We start from the raw sequence: 15329 nt of genomic DNA, 5'->3' as shown, positions 1-15329 counted from the left end.
CTTCTAAGTCATATGATTTTGATGATATGTGCACATGTTCATCATTGCATAACTCTCTGCACATAGCTCCGTTTTGCGCGTGTAATATATCGAAATGTTCGAATCGTGATGATCTACATTTTGTTTAATTGCACCATGTTCATTAGAGGCCATCTTGATGCCCAAATCTCTGTTGCAAGAGTGCAAGTTGCTGTTATCTGCTGGTTCTTATCAGAACTTGGAGATTTGTTATTTTTGTATCATTTAATCTGTGCATCTTCTAGTCATGAGCTCTACATGTGTTTTGTTGTATGCCATGCCATCTTTCTAGTGGTGTATCCATGTATTTTTGTGATATCTGTGGTGACTAGCACAAGCATGCAAACTAGGCCCCGTAATGTTTCTGATTTCAGGGACTTGGTAATTTCTCCAAGTCTTTGTCTGTTGTTACTTTGTTGCCATGTAAACTTGATGCTACAGAGAGATCCATGCATATTTTGAAGATGTTCAGTAAGTATGTTTTGTAGCTATTGTTATAATTGATCCATTTCTGCCCTTGTTTGCAATTATGGAGGGCCATAGCATGACTCAATCTTGCTCTACTTTTGCTATAAAATATTTCTAGCAGATTGTTTACGTGTTATTCAATTTTGCCAAGCTTGTTGTAGTTGATCCATACATGCTATGTATTTGTTCTTGCCATGGATAGCTTCATAAACATGCCATCTTGCTGTAGGTATGATTGTTTTTTCATGCGTTGCTTTGTGGTGAGTGCATCAAGCTCACAAAGATGCCTATATATTATTTTTCTGCCATGCTCTGTTTTCTGCCAAGTCTGAAACCTGTTAATGAAACTTGCTATGTTTACTAGGTTGCCATCATATCTTCTGATCATTTTTGGCTTATGGTCAGTAAGGGATTTTTGTCATATGCATTTAGTAGAACACTTACATGCCTTTCTTTTCTATGTTAACTTCCTGTAGCATGTTGTTTTCGTGCTCTGAACATTGCTACCTGATGCTGTTTCAGGCATGTCCAGTAATTTCACAAAGTCTGTGAACCTGTTATCTTTTGCACTTTTGCCATGCTTGTTTGAGCTTGTTATGTTGTGATGTAGCCGTAGATCAGTGTTCATCTTTTGTCAAGCCTCTCCTGTAAATTACTGTCATATGCTTTGTTGCTATGTTGGAGTGCTGTAGCAGTGTTCCTTGTTGCATTTTAAGTGCTATCATGCTGTTAATCGCAGATTCGTGTCATTCTTGTTTTGCTTGCCATTTGCAAACCGTGCATCCGTTTCCGGTGATCTTTATATCGATTTCGACCGAAATCATCTCATCTTTCCAGTGGCATGCTTGGTTTTCCAAGTTACTGCCTTGTTCATCTTTTTCCTTCCGGAGCACGCATATGCATCGCATATCATATCTTGCATATCATACATGTTTTGCATCATGTTGCTTGTGCATTTCTCGTGATTGATTGTGGTTCCATTGCTTGTGTTCTTGTCTTGGGTAGAGCCGGGAGACGAGTTCATGAACGAGGAACCTGTCGAGTACGCTTACGAGGATCAAGCTCTCGACAACTCTGAGAACCTTGCAGGCAAGATGACCACCCCTCGAAATCACTTCTATCTTTGCTTTGCTAGTTGTTCGTTCTATTGCCCTGCTGCGCTACCTACTACTTGCTATATCATGCCTCCCATATTGCCATGTCAAGCCTCTAACCATCCTTTCCTAGCAAACCGTTGTTTGGCTAAGTTACCGCTTTTGCTCAGCCCTTCTTATAGCGTTGCTAGTTGCAGGTGAAGTTGAAGTTTGTTCCAGGTCAGAACATGGATATGTTGGGATATCACAATACCTCTTACTATATTAATGCATCTATATATTTGGTAAAGGGTGGAAGGCTCGGCCTTATGCCTGGTGTTTTGTTCCACTCTTGCCGCCCTAGTTGCTGATATACCGGGATTATGTTCCTTGAGTTTGCGTTCCTTACGCGGTTGGGTGATTTATGGGACCCCCTTGACAGTTCGCCTTGAATAAAACTCCTCCAGCAAGGCCCAACCTTGGTTTTACCATTTGCGACCTAAGCCTTTTTCCCCCGGGTTTTCTAGAGCCCGAGGATCATCTTTATTTAAACCCCCGGGCCAGTGCTCCTCTGAGTATTGGTCCAACCTGTCAGTCACCGGTGGCCACCAGGGGCAACTCTGGTTTGGCCTATCGAAAGCTTGGACAATCCGGTGTGCCCTGAGAACGAGATATGTGCAGCTCCTATCGGGATTTGTCGGCACATTCGGGCGGCTTTGCTGGTCTTGTTTTACCATTGTCGAAATGTCTTGTAACCGGGATTCCGAGACTGATCGGGACTTCCTGGGAGAAGGTTTATCCTTCGTTGACCGTGAGAGCTTATGATGGGCTAAGTTGGGACACCCCTGCAGGGTATTATCTTTCGAAAGCCGTGCCCGCGGTTATGAGGCAGATGGGAATTTGTTAATGTCCGGTTGTAGAGAACTTGTCACTTGACCCAATTAAAATACATCAACCGTGTGTGTAGCCGTGATGGTCTCTTCTCGGCGGAGTCCGGGAAGTGAACACGGTTTGAGTTATGATTGACGTAAGTAGAGTTCAGGATCACTTCTTGGTCATTGCTAGATGACGACCGTTCCGTTGCTTCTCTTCTCGCTCTCTTTTGCGTATGTTAGCCACCATATATGCTTATTGCTTGCTGCAGCTCCACCTCATTACATCATCCTTTCCTATAAGCTTAAATAGTCTTGATCTCGCGGGTGTGAGATTGCTGAGTCCTCGTGACTCACAGATTCTACCAAAACAGTTGCAGGTGTCAACGATGCCAGTGCAGATGATGGGGTCGATCTCAAGTGGGAGTTCGACGAGGAACGTGGTCGTTACTATGTGTCTTTTCCTGATGATCAGTAGTGGAGCCCAGTTGGGACGATCGGGGATCTAGCATTTGGGGTTATCTTATTTTCATTCGGATCTTGACCGTAGTCGGTCTATGTGTGTATTTTGGATGATGTATGGATTATATTTATGTATTGTGTGAAGTGGTGATTGTAAGCCAACTCCTTATCCCATTCTTGTTCATTACATGGGATTGTGTGAAGATGACCCTTCTTGCGACAAAACCACAATGCGGTTATGCCTCTAAGTCGTGCCTCGACACGTGGGAGATATAACCGCATCGTGGGCGTTACACTAGTTCCCACCGGAACCCAGACAGCCTTTCGGCTCTATGAAACTATTTCGCTGGGAGGGAGAGAGAAGCCAGATCATGCATGGCGCTTGTATGTGAGAAGGGATGAGTGTGGAGGGCTGCCCCTCCACCTCTATTTATAGGAAATCCCAAGGGGTAGGGTAGTTTAACACAAAAACCCAAAATGCACATGAATGAAGTCCTTCCTCAAGGGCATAAGAGTGAAACCAAGGAACAAGAGGGGCTCCAAGGTGGAGCCCCAAGTGTGGCCGGCCACACCCCTTGGGGGGCCCCCGTGAGGGCCTCCCAATCCATCCATGTCATTCCTAGATCTTTTGAGTAAAGCCCCAAAAGGTGGCTTTCCATAAAATATCCCAAAAAGCACTTTCACTATTCATGACGACATTTTTCAGCGTCCGTTCGAACTGAAAATATTTGTGTGGGCTTAGAACATTCCAGTACCCACCAAAATTATTTTCAACGCGTTCCGAAACAATTCCGGTTTAGTGATTTTCATCTGCGAAAAGCATCTGAAGTGGTTCCGGCAGCTCCGGAGCATATCCGGTTATTATCCCGGAAAATTCCAGAAAGCTTCCAGAATGATTCTCGCACCCTCCAAGAATTATCAGGCATGTGCCGAAACCAATTTGACTTTATGGTATCCCCTGAAACAACTTTTCAGTTTCATCGAAACTCATCCGATGACCTCTTTCTACGGAACCTTTTCCGCTGTCCGAAACTTTTCCGGTGTCCGAAACTTTTTCGGTGATTTTCTCTCAGACTCCTTGTCTAGTATTCAGCAGATAGATGACCCTTAAGCGTGTGACCCTATAGGTTCGGTGAAGTATAGACATGACTGGAACCCTTTCCGATCAATGATCAACATCGGAGCCGTGGACACCCATATTGACCCCTATACCCACACGAATAAATATTCGAGTGAACCTCTAGTTGCCGTGTGCTATTCCTGTTGCTTCGCGATATGTTACAAATACCCGAGGTGAGACATGTTGGCATTCCCGTGGATCAACAACTTGTCCACTATGCTAGTTACCTCGTTACCGGTATTGTTCTCTTTTCTCGTTATCGTGTTCTGGCATCCCCGTGATCAAATCACAAAGTGTCTGGCCAGACGATGATGGATACCGTAACACCGAGAGGGCCCAGAGATATCTCTCCATCGTCGGAGGAGCAAATCCCAATCTTGAGCTATCAAGTTACTTGACACACTTTTCCATGAACCCGTAAGCCGCCGTAATAGCCACCCATTTACGGATGGCGTTTAACAAACCCCAAAGTTCATGAAGCAGGCATGAAGAAACTTGATACTCTCATGGTCTAAGGAATCATGCAAACGTTAACCATCTCTGTGTTATGTACCATTAACTTGTGATGAATGAATCTCATAGCATAACATCAATCCGGGTCGATTCAACACAAATGTTCTCTTAACATTTTTCCCTCAAAGTTGCTGGCCTAGACATGCCCATGATCAGGAAAACAGAACCATCATGCAACACTTGAGCTAGTCTTAGAGGCCAGGCTAGGAATACTTCTTACCGTTTATTATTCCACACGTGCATATGAGTCTTCCTCCGAGCCTCGTGTATATTGCAGACTCGAGAATCATTGCAGTTATAGCATGGAACATAAACATAATATGAACTCGGAGATAAATAATATCATTTATTATTGCCTCTAGGGCATATCTCCTATAGACTCCCACTTGCACTAGACACTACAGGAATCAGCTATTTTGCCGTCTGCCACGGCGGACGGCAAAGGCATGAATGGCGGACGGCAAAAGGCTCCGGCAAAGTAGGCTACGGTAAAGAGCTACTTTGCCGTCTGCTTTCGGCGGCTGACGGCAAAGGGACCTTTGCCATCAGCAGCTGACGGCAAAGCAACTGGATAGGGTTAGCTCCGTTAGCCGCTAACGGGAGGCTTTGCCGTCAGCCTCCTACAATCACAGACGGCAAAGAAGTTTGTCTGTTTATTAAAATAAATAAACAGTCCAAGTGCAGAGGCTATAAATAAACACAACATTATCCTCCGGATGTCACTTCTGCTGGTCTATGAAACCTTCGGATGTCACATCTGAATGAAGCTTACGAAAATTGGTACGATGCCCAGCGGCATACATGAGGCGGCGATCGATCGCCCGTGGATGTAGCCCACGAACGCGGGCGCGCGGTCAACGCTCGATCGAGGACGAGTGTTTCTCGTCTCCCCGACGAACAGGATACGGAGGGAGGGATGATCCGTTGCAGGGGTGACGGCGGCGCAACAGCAAGGTGGCTGCGCGTCCGATCCGGCCGGTGGGGATGGTTCCCGGCTTAGGCGGTGAGGTGGGGCACCGGAGTTGGTCGGAGATGAGCGACGGCGGCTGTTCCTGCTACGGGACAGAGAAGAGAGAGAAATATGAGAGAGAAGAACCATAAAAGAAGGGGAGGAAGAAATAGAGAGAGGAGGCAGGCAGAGCGGTGGCGTCGTGGTCGTGGGATCTTGCAGGTTGCCGGCGAGCGGCGGAGCTTCCCCCGGTGGTGGCTCAGGGTGTCGCGGGCGCGCTCGGGTGCTCCTCCCGAGCGGGCATTCGTCTCACGCTCGATCGGGCCCGGGCGTGAGCATGGAGGAAGACTGGGCCCTGGGGCTGCGGGTGTTGGTGGTGCTCCGGTGTTGGGCTCGCTGGCCAGTCGCCAGAGGCCGGTGTGCCGATTTGGATCGAGAGGGAGAGAAAGGAGAGAGAGATGTGGTGGGGTGAGGTGGGGATAAGGGACAGAGAGAGAGAGAGACGTGGTGGGGTGAGGTGGGACGTGGTGGGTGCGTGCGTGGGTGTGCGTCGTGGGTGCGTGCGTGGGTGTGCGTCCGATGGGGTGTGGGTGGGGATGCCATGTCATCGATCCGCATGATCGATCCAGGTGTTGTGCTTCTTCTTTGCCGTCCGCCGTCCGCCCCGGCTTTGCCATCTGCTATTTGATCTTTGCCGTCTGCTAGCAGACGGCAAAGGTTGGACATTGCCGTCCGCTAGCAGACGGCAAAAAAGTTAACCTCTGTGCCGTCTGCTGGCAGACGGCAAAGAATTTGACCTAGCCACGCCGTGCCCCATGGGGCCCACTAGGCTCTTTGCCGTCTGCCTTTTCCCTCTTTTTCGTCAACCAGCAGACGGAAGAGCCATCTGCCAGCTCTTTGCCGTCTGCTATCCCAAGGCAGACGGCAAAGAGCCTCTTTGCCATCAGCTAGCAGACGGCAAAGAGCTGGCAGATGGCAAAGTAGCAGATTCCAGTAGTGAGAGTCAATAATCTAGTTAATGCTAATGCACTTTACACCTATGGCATACTGGTGTAAAAAATGCTTCGCATGTGGTATAGCCTGATGTCCATCGGATCTGACAACTTCAGCTCCATGTGTATCTTTGCATATCCTCACATTTTCATGCTTTCACAAAATTCATATTTTGTGTGGACTTGGCTTTGTATATATGTGAATCATTGGTTGAAACCTGGATTCCTCGGACTGATTTATGGAGAAACTACCTGCAGTAGTGTCCCATTGACAAAAGCCATCTTGGAACCGTACTAAGTTCATGGATGAACTATATGATTCAACATCTTGTTTGTCGCTTCTAAAGCGTCAACATACTTAGTCATTTGTTATAGAATTCGCCACAGTATCCTGTTGGGAACAATTTCCAACTATCGTGCCACCATATTGTGTATTACACAAAACCCTTAACTTAAATCAAAAATCGCATGTTGAAAAGATGAAGACTGTATCGATGTAACATTTTACAACGAACTCTTCATGATCTCCGCTTGCGAGAAAACATATCATCAGTACTTACTCTAGTACTCAATGACATCTTTCACTGTTGTCCCACGATCAGTACTTTGATCACTTTAGTATCCATACTCGCAACCGCTTGGGAGTATTGGACATATCTGGTTGTTTTACATACCATGGAATACATGATTAATCCAAACACATGAGTGTGTGGAATCCCCATCATGTATTTTGCTCATCAGTGTTTTGGGACACTGATTCTTGCAAAAACTCTTTCCATGTGACTTCGGCAAGAATCACTCCTTGTCGTTCTTAGTGCTAAACGGTTTTAGCATCTTGTCAATATGTATTTTTACTCAGCCCCATTAGGTAAATCTATCTCCATAGATCATTATGCCTAATATTGAGGCTATTTAGCCTAAGCACTTCATCAAAAAACTATTTTGAAATGAAGTCCTAATTCGTGTCAAGAAATTTATTTCCAATTAACAATGTGTCAAGCACACAAGGTTTTTAGAAATATTATAACGCTCCCACTTACTTTCTTGAATTACAAGCATCTTCGTTACCCACTGATGAAGTCAAACCCCTTTGACCATTTCATCAAAGCACGAAGATTCCAACTCCATTTTGCTCTCTTCTGTCCATCGCTGGAACTCTGAAGTTTGCACCCTTACTAGCATCCTCTGGATAGACAAAATGCCTTGGACTGTAACACATGCAAGTCCTTGGTTTCATTTCCATCAGATGGAAATCCTATTGTCATCCATGTTTCATATCTCATGATTGAAATATGTATTAATTGCTAGTTCAACCCGAACCGACTTTAAGCATCGCTACGATGAAAACAACCTCATCGTAGTCAACTCTTGAACTTTTTATTTCAACAAGTCGAGCTTTATGGATAAAACATTTTTATCTGTATCAGTTTTAAGTTCCATAAATATTCGTTAGACTCTAAGTCTTCCGAAAGGTGTATCAAGGTTTTAATCTTGAATCACTTATATGGAAACTAACTCGGGTTGTATTGGCATTTAGCCAATTCCGGAGTCAGGGCCCATCAACGCTTCCTTGTGTATCGTAGGCATAATGTTGTCTAACAACAATATCTCGTTTGCGCACCTGAGAGGTTTGCACGAGCCTTGCCTACGTGGTTCAGCTACAAGTTCGACCGAAGTTCATACATTTTATTGTAGAGACTTCCGTATCAGTCGTAGTAGGAAACTCTGGAATTACTTCCAAGCTCTCTTTCCTTTGATCTGATGACGAAGATACTGTTTATCTCGTCGAGTTGCACTATTCTCCCACTCACCTTTTTGAAAGAACCATTCTCTTTAAAAGCACACCGTTTCGCGGCAAAACTATTTGCCTCGGTATAGTGAGGGAGGAATACCCAACATTTTGGTATAACCTACAAAGTAGCACTTGTCTGATTTGCAATAGGTTTGTAACCTTTTACACAAGCCCCATATTCCAAATGTTAAGAAAAGATATAACATGGTTGGGCGTACCATACCATGGCTTCATTTCAACAGACCCGATGTAGCACTTTTCAGTGTAAAAGCCGCAGTCTCTAAAGCATCACTTTAAAAAGAATAATGGCAAATTTATTTATGTCATCTTTGACCTTACCATGTCATAAATGGTTAGATTACATCTCCACGGACTTTTCACTTGCAGTGGTGTTCCGGGAGGTGCAAGTTATGAAACCCTTTCACAACTCATCAGACATTCGCTAAACATGTAACTCAAATATTCCTTTGTGCAATCAAATTGCAGAAACATAATTTTCTTGTTACAATAACTTCTACTTCATTTTTGAAAACCTTTCGAATGATTTCAAAAGATCCAGACTTACGTCTCATCAAGCAAATATCCATATATCTACTTGAGTCATTTCTGAAGATATATAAATCCACTACCTGCAACAACATTTATTGAACTACACACATCAAAATGTATGATCACCAATAAGTTTGTTGCTCGTTCCTTATGGCCTGTGAACGGTATTTCAGTCACTTCACTTTTCGGAGAAAAGTTGCAAGTGTCAGATGATTCAAAATCAAACGACTTCAAAATCCATCACAATGGAATTTTTCCATGCGGGTTTCTCCAATGTGACCAAATACAGTGCCACACATGTGTGGTATTCTCATAGTCTTGCGACATTTAGCGTCAGTGATATGGATGTATTATATTACCATCAATATTCATAACATACATCCATCTTGGATGGAAGCATGGCCCTTCATGTTATTCATAATACTTAAAAACAATTGTTGTTTTTATGAACAACTCTTTTGCAACAAACATTGTGCAATGGGCTAGAGTGTATGAAACTCTAAAATGAATTATGAAAGTAAACCAAGAGGTATTGTATTATTATCAATATTCATAACATACATCTCATTCATAATGAAAGCATGGCCCTTGTGTTATTCATAACATCAAACATAAAAGGTTCTCTTATGAACAACCTTCTTGCAAGATACCTTATGCAATGGGATAGAGTTTGTAAAACTCTAAATGAATTATGAAAATAAATACAGACGGCAATACACCGATGGAAGGTATAGTAACATTTACTATGTTCCCTGTGTATACCTTAACCTCATTTCTGGCTAGCCTTTTAGGCCATAGTAGCTCTTACATTGATTTGTAACAGAATGCAATCGAGTGGGTATCTTTGTGATTAACTCACAATACCCAAGAATTAGTGATTAACATGTTTAACCATAATTCCCAAGAACTATATCTTTGACCAGCCTACTATACATCAAAAACTTGTATGACATTCATACATGAGCTGGATATTCCAGTCATCTTTCTTTCTGCCTTTATACTTGTAACAGTTTAACTTTTAGTATTTCTCCTACTCGCAAAAGAAGCACCCAACTTAAGAGTGGCGTTAGCCCCGGACTTCCTAGGCGTGTAAGTCCTACTAACACCCTTTGGACACTTCCTTTCTCTTTAAGTTGTTGTTTTATTCACCTTTCATTATATGACAGGCGTTCTTCTGGATCCCTCTCTTATCAGTCTAATGCATAGTAAACACTTTACTAATAATTTGCAATCAAACATTGCTTTGGATATTTCATATCTTTTAGCCTTTGTTTGTATCTGAAAATTAATTTCCAGTTCCCTGAATATCACATAACTATCGCAAACTTTCGAAGTTCGAGTTTCATGGAAGCAAACATATTTCACTTGACCGTAACAGAATTCTAGCTTTTGGATCGAAGGACGAGAGTCACATGATCCATAGCATTAGCGGGAGGATACGGAAATCATGCGATAGGATAAAGTCCTTCTCGGCACTTTTGAGGACAATCCTCATATTACGTTACCAATCGTAAAGTTTTAACCAGATATTTAACAACTATTCAATTTTAATAGGGAAGGTGGAAACGCGAGCCATTATTCTACAACTATTTTGCATATAACACTTAGACAATGTTCATAATTAATTGCACTGAGAATTAAACATGTTAATTCAACAGTGCGCTCCCACTCAAATCAATATCTCTCAAAATTGATTGTGAGTGATACAAGACCCACATTTCAATTGTTCGCCATTGGTGTAACACCACTGATGACGAAAAATCTCAACCGGTAGGCCAACTTGCCAATCACATCTCTATGTGACTCTTGTTCATCTTTCGATGCGTGTGTTCCGAGCTCATGACGGTCATGCCTGAACGCCAAGACAACCAAGTGATCTCGCTGCGAGGTCTCAACTCACCCGCCTCACACTTCTCTAATCGTTCGTACCCGTGTGACACGACGCACCCCGAAAAGATAGGTGCCGTGACGGTGCTACACTTGGGAGAACACTAACTACTTGGTATTTTTGTGAGAGATCACCCTAATAAAAAGCGACTACCGCGCAATCAAGAAGGGTGCATCATAAGGGATAAACATCTTAGGCAATTCATAATAGCATGATATGGTATAGCCCTTTCTGACGGAGAAGTATTTCATTTCTTCGTCTTCGGCATTCGTGTTGGTGTTCACCTTCGCGAATATTGCCACCACCTTGTCGATGCACCAGATAATATTGCTATCTCCATAGCGTATAAAATTAATGCATTACTTAAGGTTGACACGTAGGTCATTAAAGTGCAATCATATGGCTCCAGCCATCATGCCGAATCATGACACGCAGGTCATGTTAATCAAATTACATCATATAGTCATCTCATACATAATCGAATTAGTATGAGCACTGCTATACCACATCACATGCACATCCTGCAAAACCAAGTTAGACGCCTCTAATCGATTTATGCAAAATTTATTTTACGTGGCTTCTAAGGTTTTGACTTAAACCGCAGCGACCAACGTTCATCATCAAGTATGATAGTTCATGTCGCTAGATTAGCTTTGCAGGGTGTATGAAGCACGAGACAATAAAATCTCGAACCCCATACTAAACTTCGTCATACGCATGACCCCCGTGCAGATCATATCTGCATTGCCCTGTCGTCTGCGAATTTCATCTTTCTTTTGACTACGGCAGAACCCAAAGAAATGATAGCACTTCCATGATCAATCAGGATCACGGATTGCCAGAACTTTGTCAAATTCCACCATGTTGTCTCGAGATTGAGCAAACGCAAATTCTAGGGAAGCAACAAGAACATCGGGTAACAAATTTCATCTGTCACCCGCATAAATAATTTTCAGCAATAGATCTCATCTACTACCTAATTATATTATGCAATACCCATACATCTCTATGCATTCTAGATCGCAACCTGCATCTATGCATAACACGGCTCATGATGCCACTGTAAGGTAACGCAGCAGAAAACAAAAAAAATCCGACCTACGCACCAGCCCAGGACCACTACGGAGACTGCATACAAGGTTTGATCTTTTTCGTTACCGACTCGTAGCGCAGCGGGAAGTAGAGTCGATGACGATCGGCGGTGCAGATCCCCGCAGCTAGGATTTACAACCTCCCAACCGCGAGGATGTATACCCTCATCTGCTCCTCGGACAGCCCTCCGGGAGGCGGTCGAACAGCCCCCCGAACGGTGTCGCGGACAGCCCTTCGGGAGGACCTTCAAAACTCGGACGGTCGCACGGACAGCCCTTCGGGAGGCACTCATGAACTAAGACCGAAACTACGATCTCTCTACAGAGTTGCACACATACGGTGTCATCTATCCGGCAGGGCTTCGCCGTCCAGAACTAGTTCCCACCGGAACCCAGACAGCCTTTCGGCTCTACGAAACTATTTCGCTGGGAGGGAGAGAGAAGCCAGATCATGCATGGCACTTGTATGTGAGAAGGGATGAGTGTGGAGGGCTGCCCCTCCACCTCTATTTATAGGAAATCCCAAGGGGTAGGGTAGTTTAACACAAAAACCCAAAATGCACATGAATGAAGTCCTTCCTCAAGGGCATAAGAGTGAAACCAAGGAACAAGAGGGGCTCCAAGGTGGAGCCCCAAGTGTGGCCGGCCACACCCCTTGGGGGGGCCCATGAGGGCCTCCCAATCCATCCATGTCATCCCTAGATCTTTTGAGTAAAACCCCAAAAGGTGGCTTTCCATAAAATATCCCAAAAAGCACTTTCACTATTCATGATGACATTTTTCAGCGTCCGTTCGAACTGAAAATATTTGTGTGGGCTTAGAACATTTCCAGTACCCACCAAAATTATTTTCAACGCATTCCGAAACAATTCCGGTTTAGTGATTTTCATCTGCGAAAAGCATCTGAAGTGGTTCCGGCAGCTCCGGAGCATATCCGGTTATTATCCCGGAAAATTCTAGAAAGCTTACAGAATGATTCTAGCACCCTCCAAGAATTATCAGGCATGTGCCGAAACCAATTTGACTTTATGGTATCCCCTGAAACAACTTTTCAGTTTCATCGAAACTCATTCGATGACCTCTTTCTGCGGAACCTTTTCCGGTGTCCGAAACTTTTTCGGTGTTTTCTCTGAGACTCCTTGTCTAGTATTCAGCAGATAGATGACCCTTAAGCGTGTGACCCTATAGGTTTGGTGAAGTATAGACATGACTGGAACCCTTTCCGATCAATGATCAACATCGGAGCCGTGGACACCCATATTGACCCCTATACCCACACGAATAAATATTCGAGTGAACCTCCAGTTGCCGTGTGCTATTCCTGTTGCTTTGCGATATGTTACAAATACCCGAGGTGAGACATGTTGGCATTCCCGTGGATCAACAACTTGTCCACTATGCTAGTTACCTCGTTACCGGTATTGTTCTCTTTTCTCGTTATCGTGTTCCGGCATCCCCGTGATCAAATCACAAAGTGTCTGGCCAGACGATGATGGATACCGTAACACCGAGAGGGCCCAGAGATATCTCTCCATCGTCGGAGGAGCAAATCCCAATCTTGAGCTATCAAGTTACTTGACACACTTTTCCATGAACCCGTAAGCCGCCGTAATAGCCACCCATTTACGGATGACGTTTAACAAACCCCAAAGTTCATGAAGCAAGCATGAAGAAACTCGATACTCTCATGGTCTAAGGAATCATGCAAACGTTAACCATCTCTGTGTTATGTACCATTAACTTGTGATGAATGAATCTCATAGCATAACATCAATCCGGGTCGATTCAACACAAATGTTCTCTTAACATTTTGCCCTCAAAAGTTGTTGGCCTAGACATGCCCATGATCAGGAAAACAGAACCATCATGCAACACTTGAGCTAGTCTTAGAGGCCAGACTAGGAATACTTCTTACCGTTTATTATTCCACACGTGCATATGAGTCTTCCTCCGAGCCTCGTGGATATTGCAGACTCAAGAATCATTGCAGTTATAGCATCGAACATAAACATAATATGAACTCGGAGATAAATAATATCATTTATTATTGCCTCTAGGGCATATCTCCTACAACCTCGACTCCAGACGGAACCCGCCCGCGGATCCACCGCCAGAGAAAGATCCTTATCTTAAGGGGAGGTTTGATTTCCCATATCAATATAAGAGGTTCCGGGGCGGGGGAGGGAGCGATAGCCTTGTAAAGGCATTTGGTGGAGAAGTTGCCCGAAGGCTCTAAGCGCCAGGAAACAAGGTCCTGGGATTGCGTGAGGTCTGGCTCATGCAGAGCAATGGTGTCCAGGAGCTTATGCCACGCGTTAACTTCCAGGGGCCCGAAGGCCCGCCTGAAGGCGAGGCGCCCTAAGTCAATAAGGGCCGCCTCGACTGAGACCCGAGGGTCCACAGCGATGGCGAACAAGTCCAGGAAGCGGGCGACAAAGGAGGCATCGCCCGCCAATCTATCGAACTAGAATAGGGTACTAGAGCCCGAGCCAACCGCAATGGAGGTCCCGATCCGGAGTACGGGTAGCAGTTGTATCACGGATTGCCAGAACTGGGAGCCACCGGACTGTTGGCAGAAAGCAAGGGGTTGGCCGCGAAGATGTTTATTTCAGATAATCTGCAACCAAAGACCACCCTCACCATTGGAGATCCGCCAAAGCCATCGAGCAAGGAGGGCGATGTTCATGCGTTTGGGGGACATAATCCCCATGCCACCTTGGTCACGAGGCTTGCAAATCTCCGACCATCGAACCATGTGGTATTTTTGCTTGCCGCCCTCGCCAGCCCAAAAAAAGCGGGCTTGGATCGTGCCAATCTCGTGGTGTAGAGTCTCGTGCAGGCTGTAAAAGCTCATAATGAACAACAGGAGGCTGGACAGATTAGAGTTTATGAGAATGGTCCACGCCGCATTTGAAAGCCATCTCCCCTGCCAGGGCTCAATGCGGTGTTGAAGTTTGAGCACCGAGGGCCTCAAATCAGCAACAGTAAGGCAGGAGTCACTAATGGGGATCCCCAAGTAGGTGGTGGGGAAAGAACCCAAAGAGCAATTAAGCCGGTTGGCAATGCTTTGACTCTCCTCAGGAGAGTAGCCTAAGACCATGACCTGGCTCTTGTCGAAGTTAATCTTGAGACCCGACAGGTGCTGAAAGCATAGGAGGAGGAACTTGAGGTTCGTGATATCACTCGCGGCGCCTTCGACCATAATCGCCCTCTAGGGTTTTAGTGTGTTTAAGCTACCTAGTATGTTACATGTACATAGGATGCATGAGACTATGTTGCCACCTGGATGCCTTTCAATGTATACAACACAAGAAGGGGATGTCCATGGGTTCCACTTTGTGTGTAAACAAGTAGGAAATGTCAACGCATATAGCTAGACGTGTCTGCGGACAAGGTAGGAGGTGTGTGTTTTGATGAACATCGTCAAAGATAACCTAAAATGATGCAATGGAGGTCAAGGTTACTTAAGAGGGTGGACGAGGAAGGGAATTTGTAGCACACACTGGCAGGGCATGCAACCCGTTCTTTCTTTTGGCTTTTGA

Source organism: Triticum aestivum, chromosome 3D (genome assembly GCF_018294505.1).
Source record: "Triticum aestivum cultivar Chinese Spring chromosome 3D, IWGSC CS RefSeq v2.1, whole genome shotgun sequence".
NCBI lineage: Eukaryota > Viridiplantae > Streptophyta > Magnoliopsida > Poales > Poaceae > Triticum > Triticum aestivum.
Note: the sequence above shows the minus strand (reverse complement) of the source record.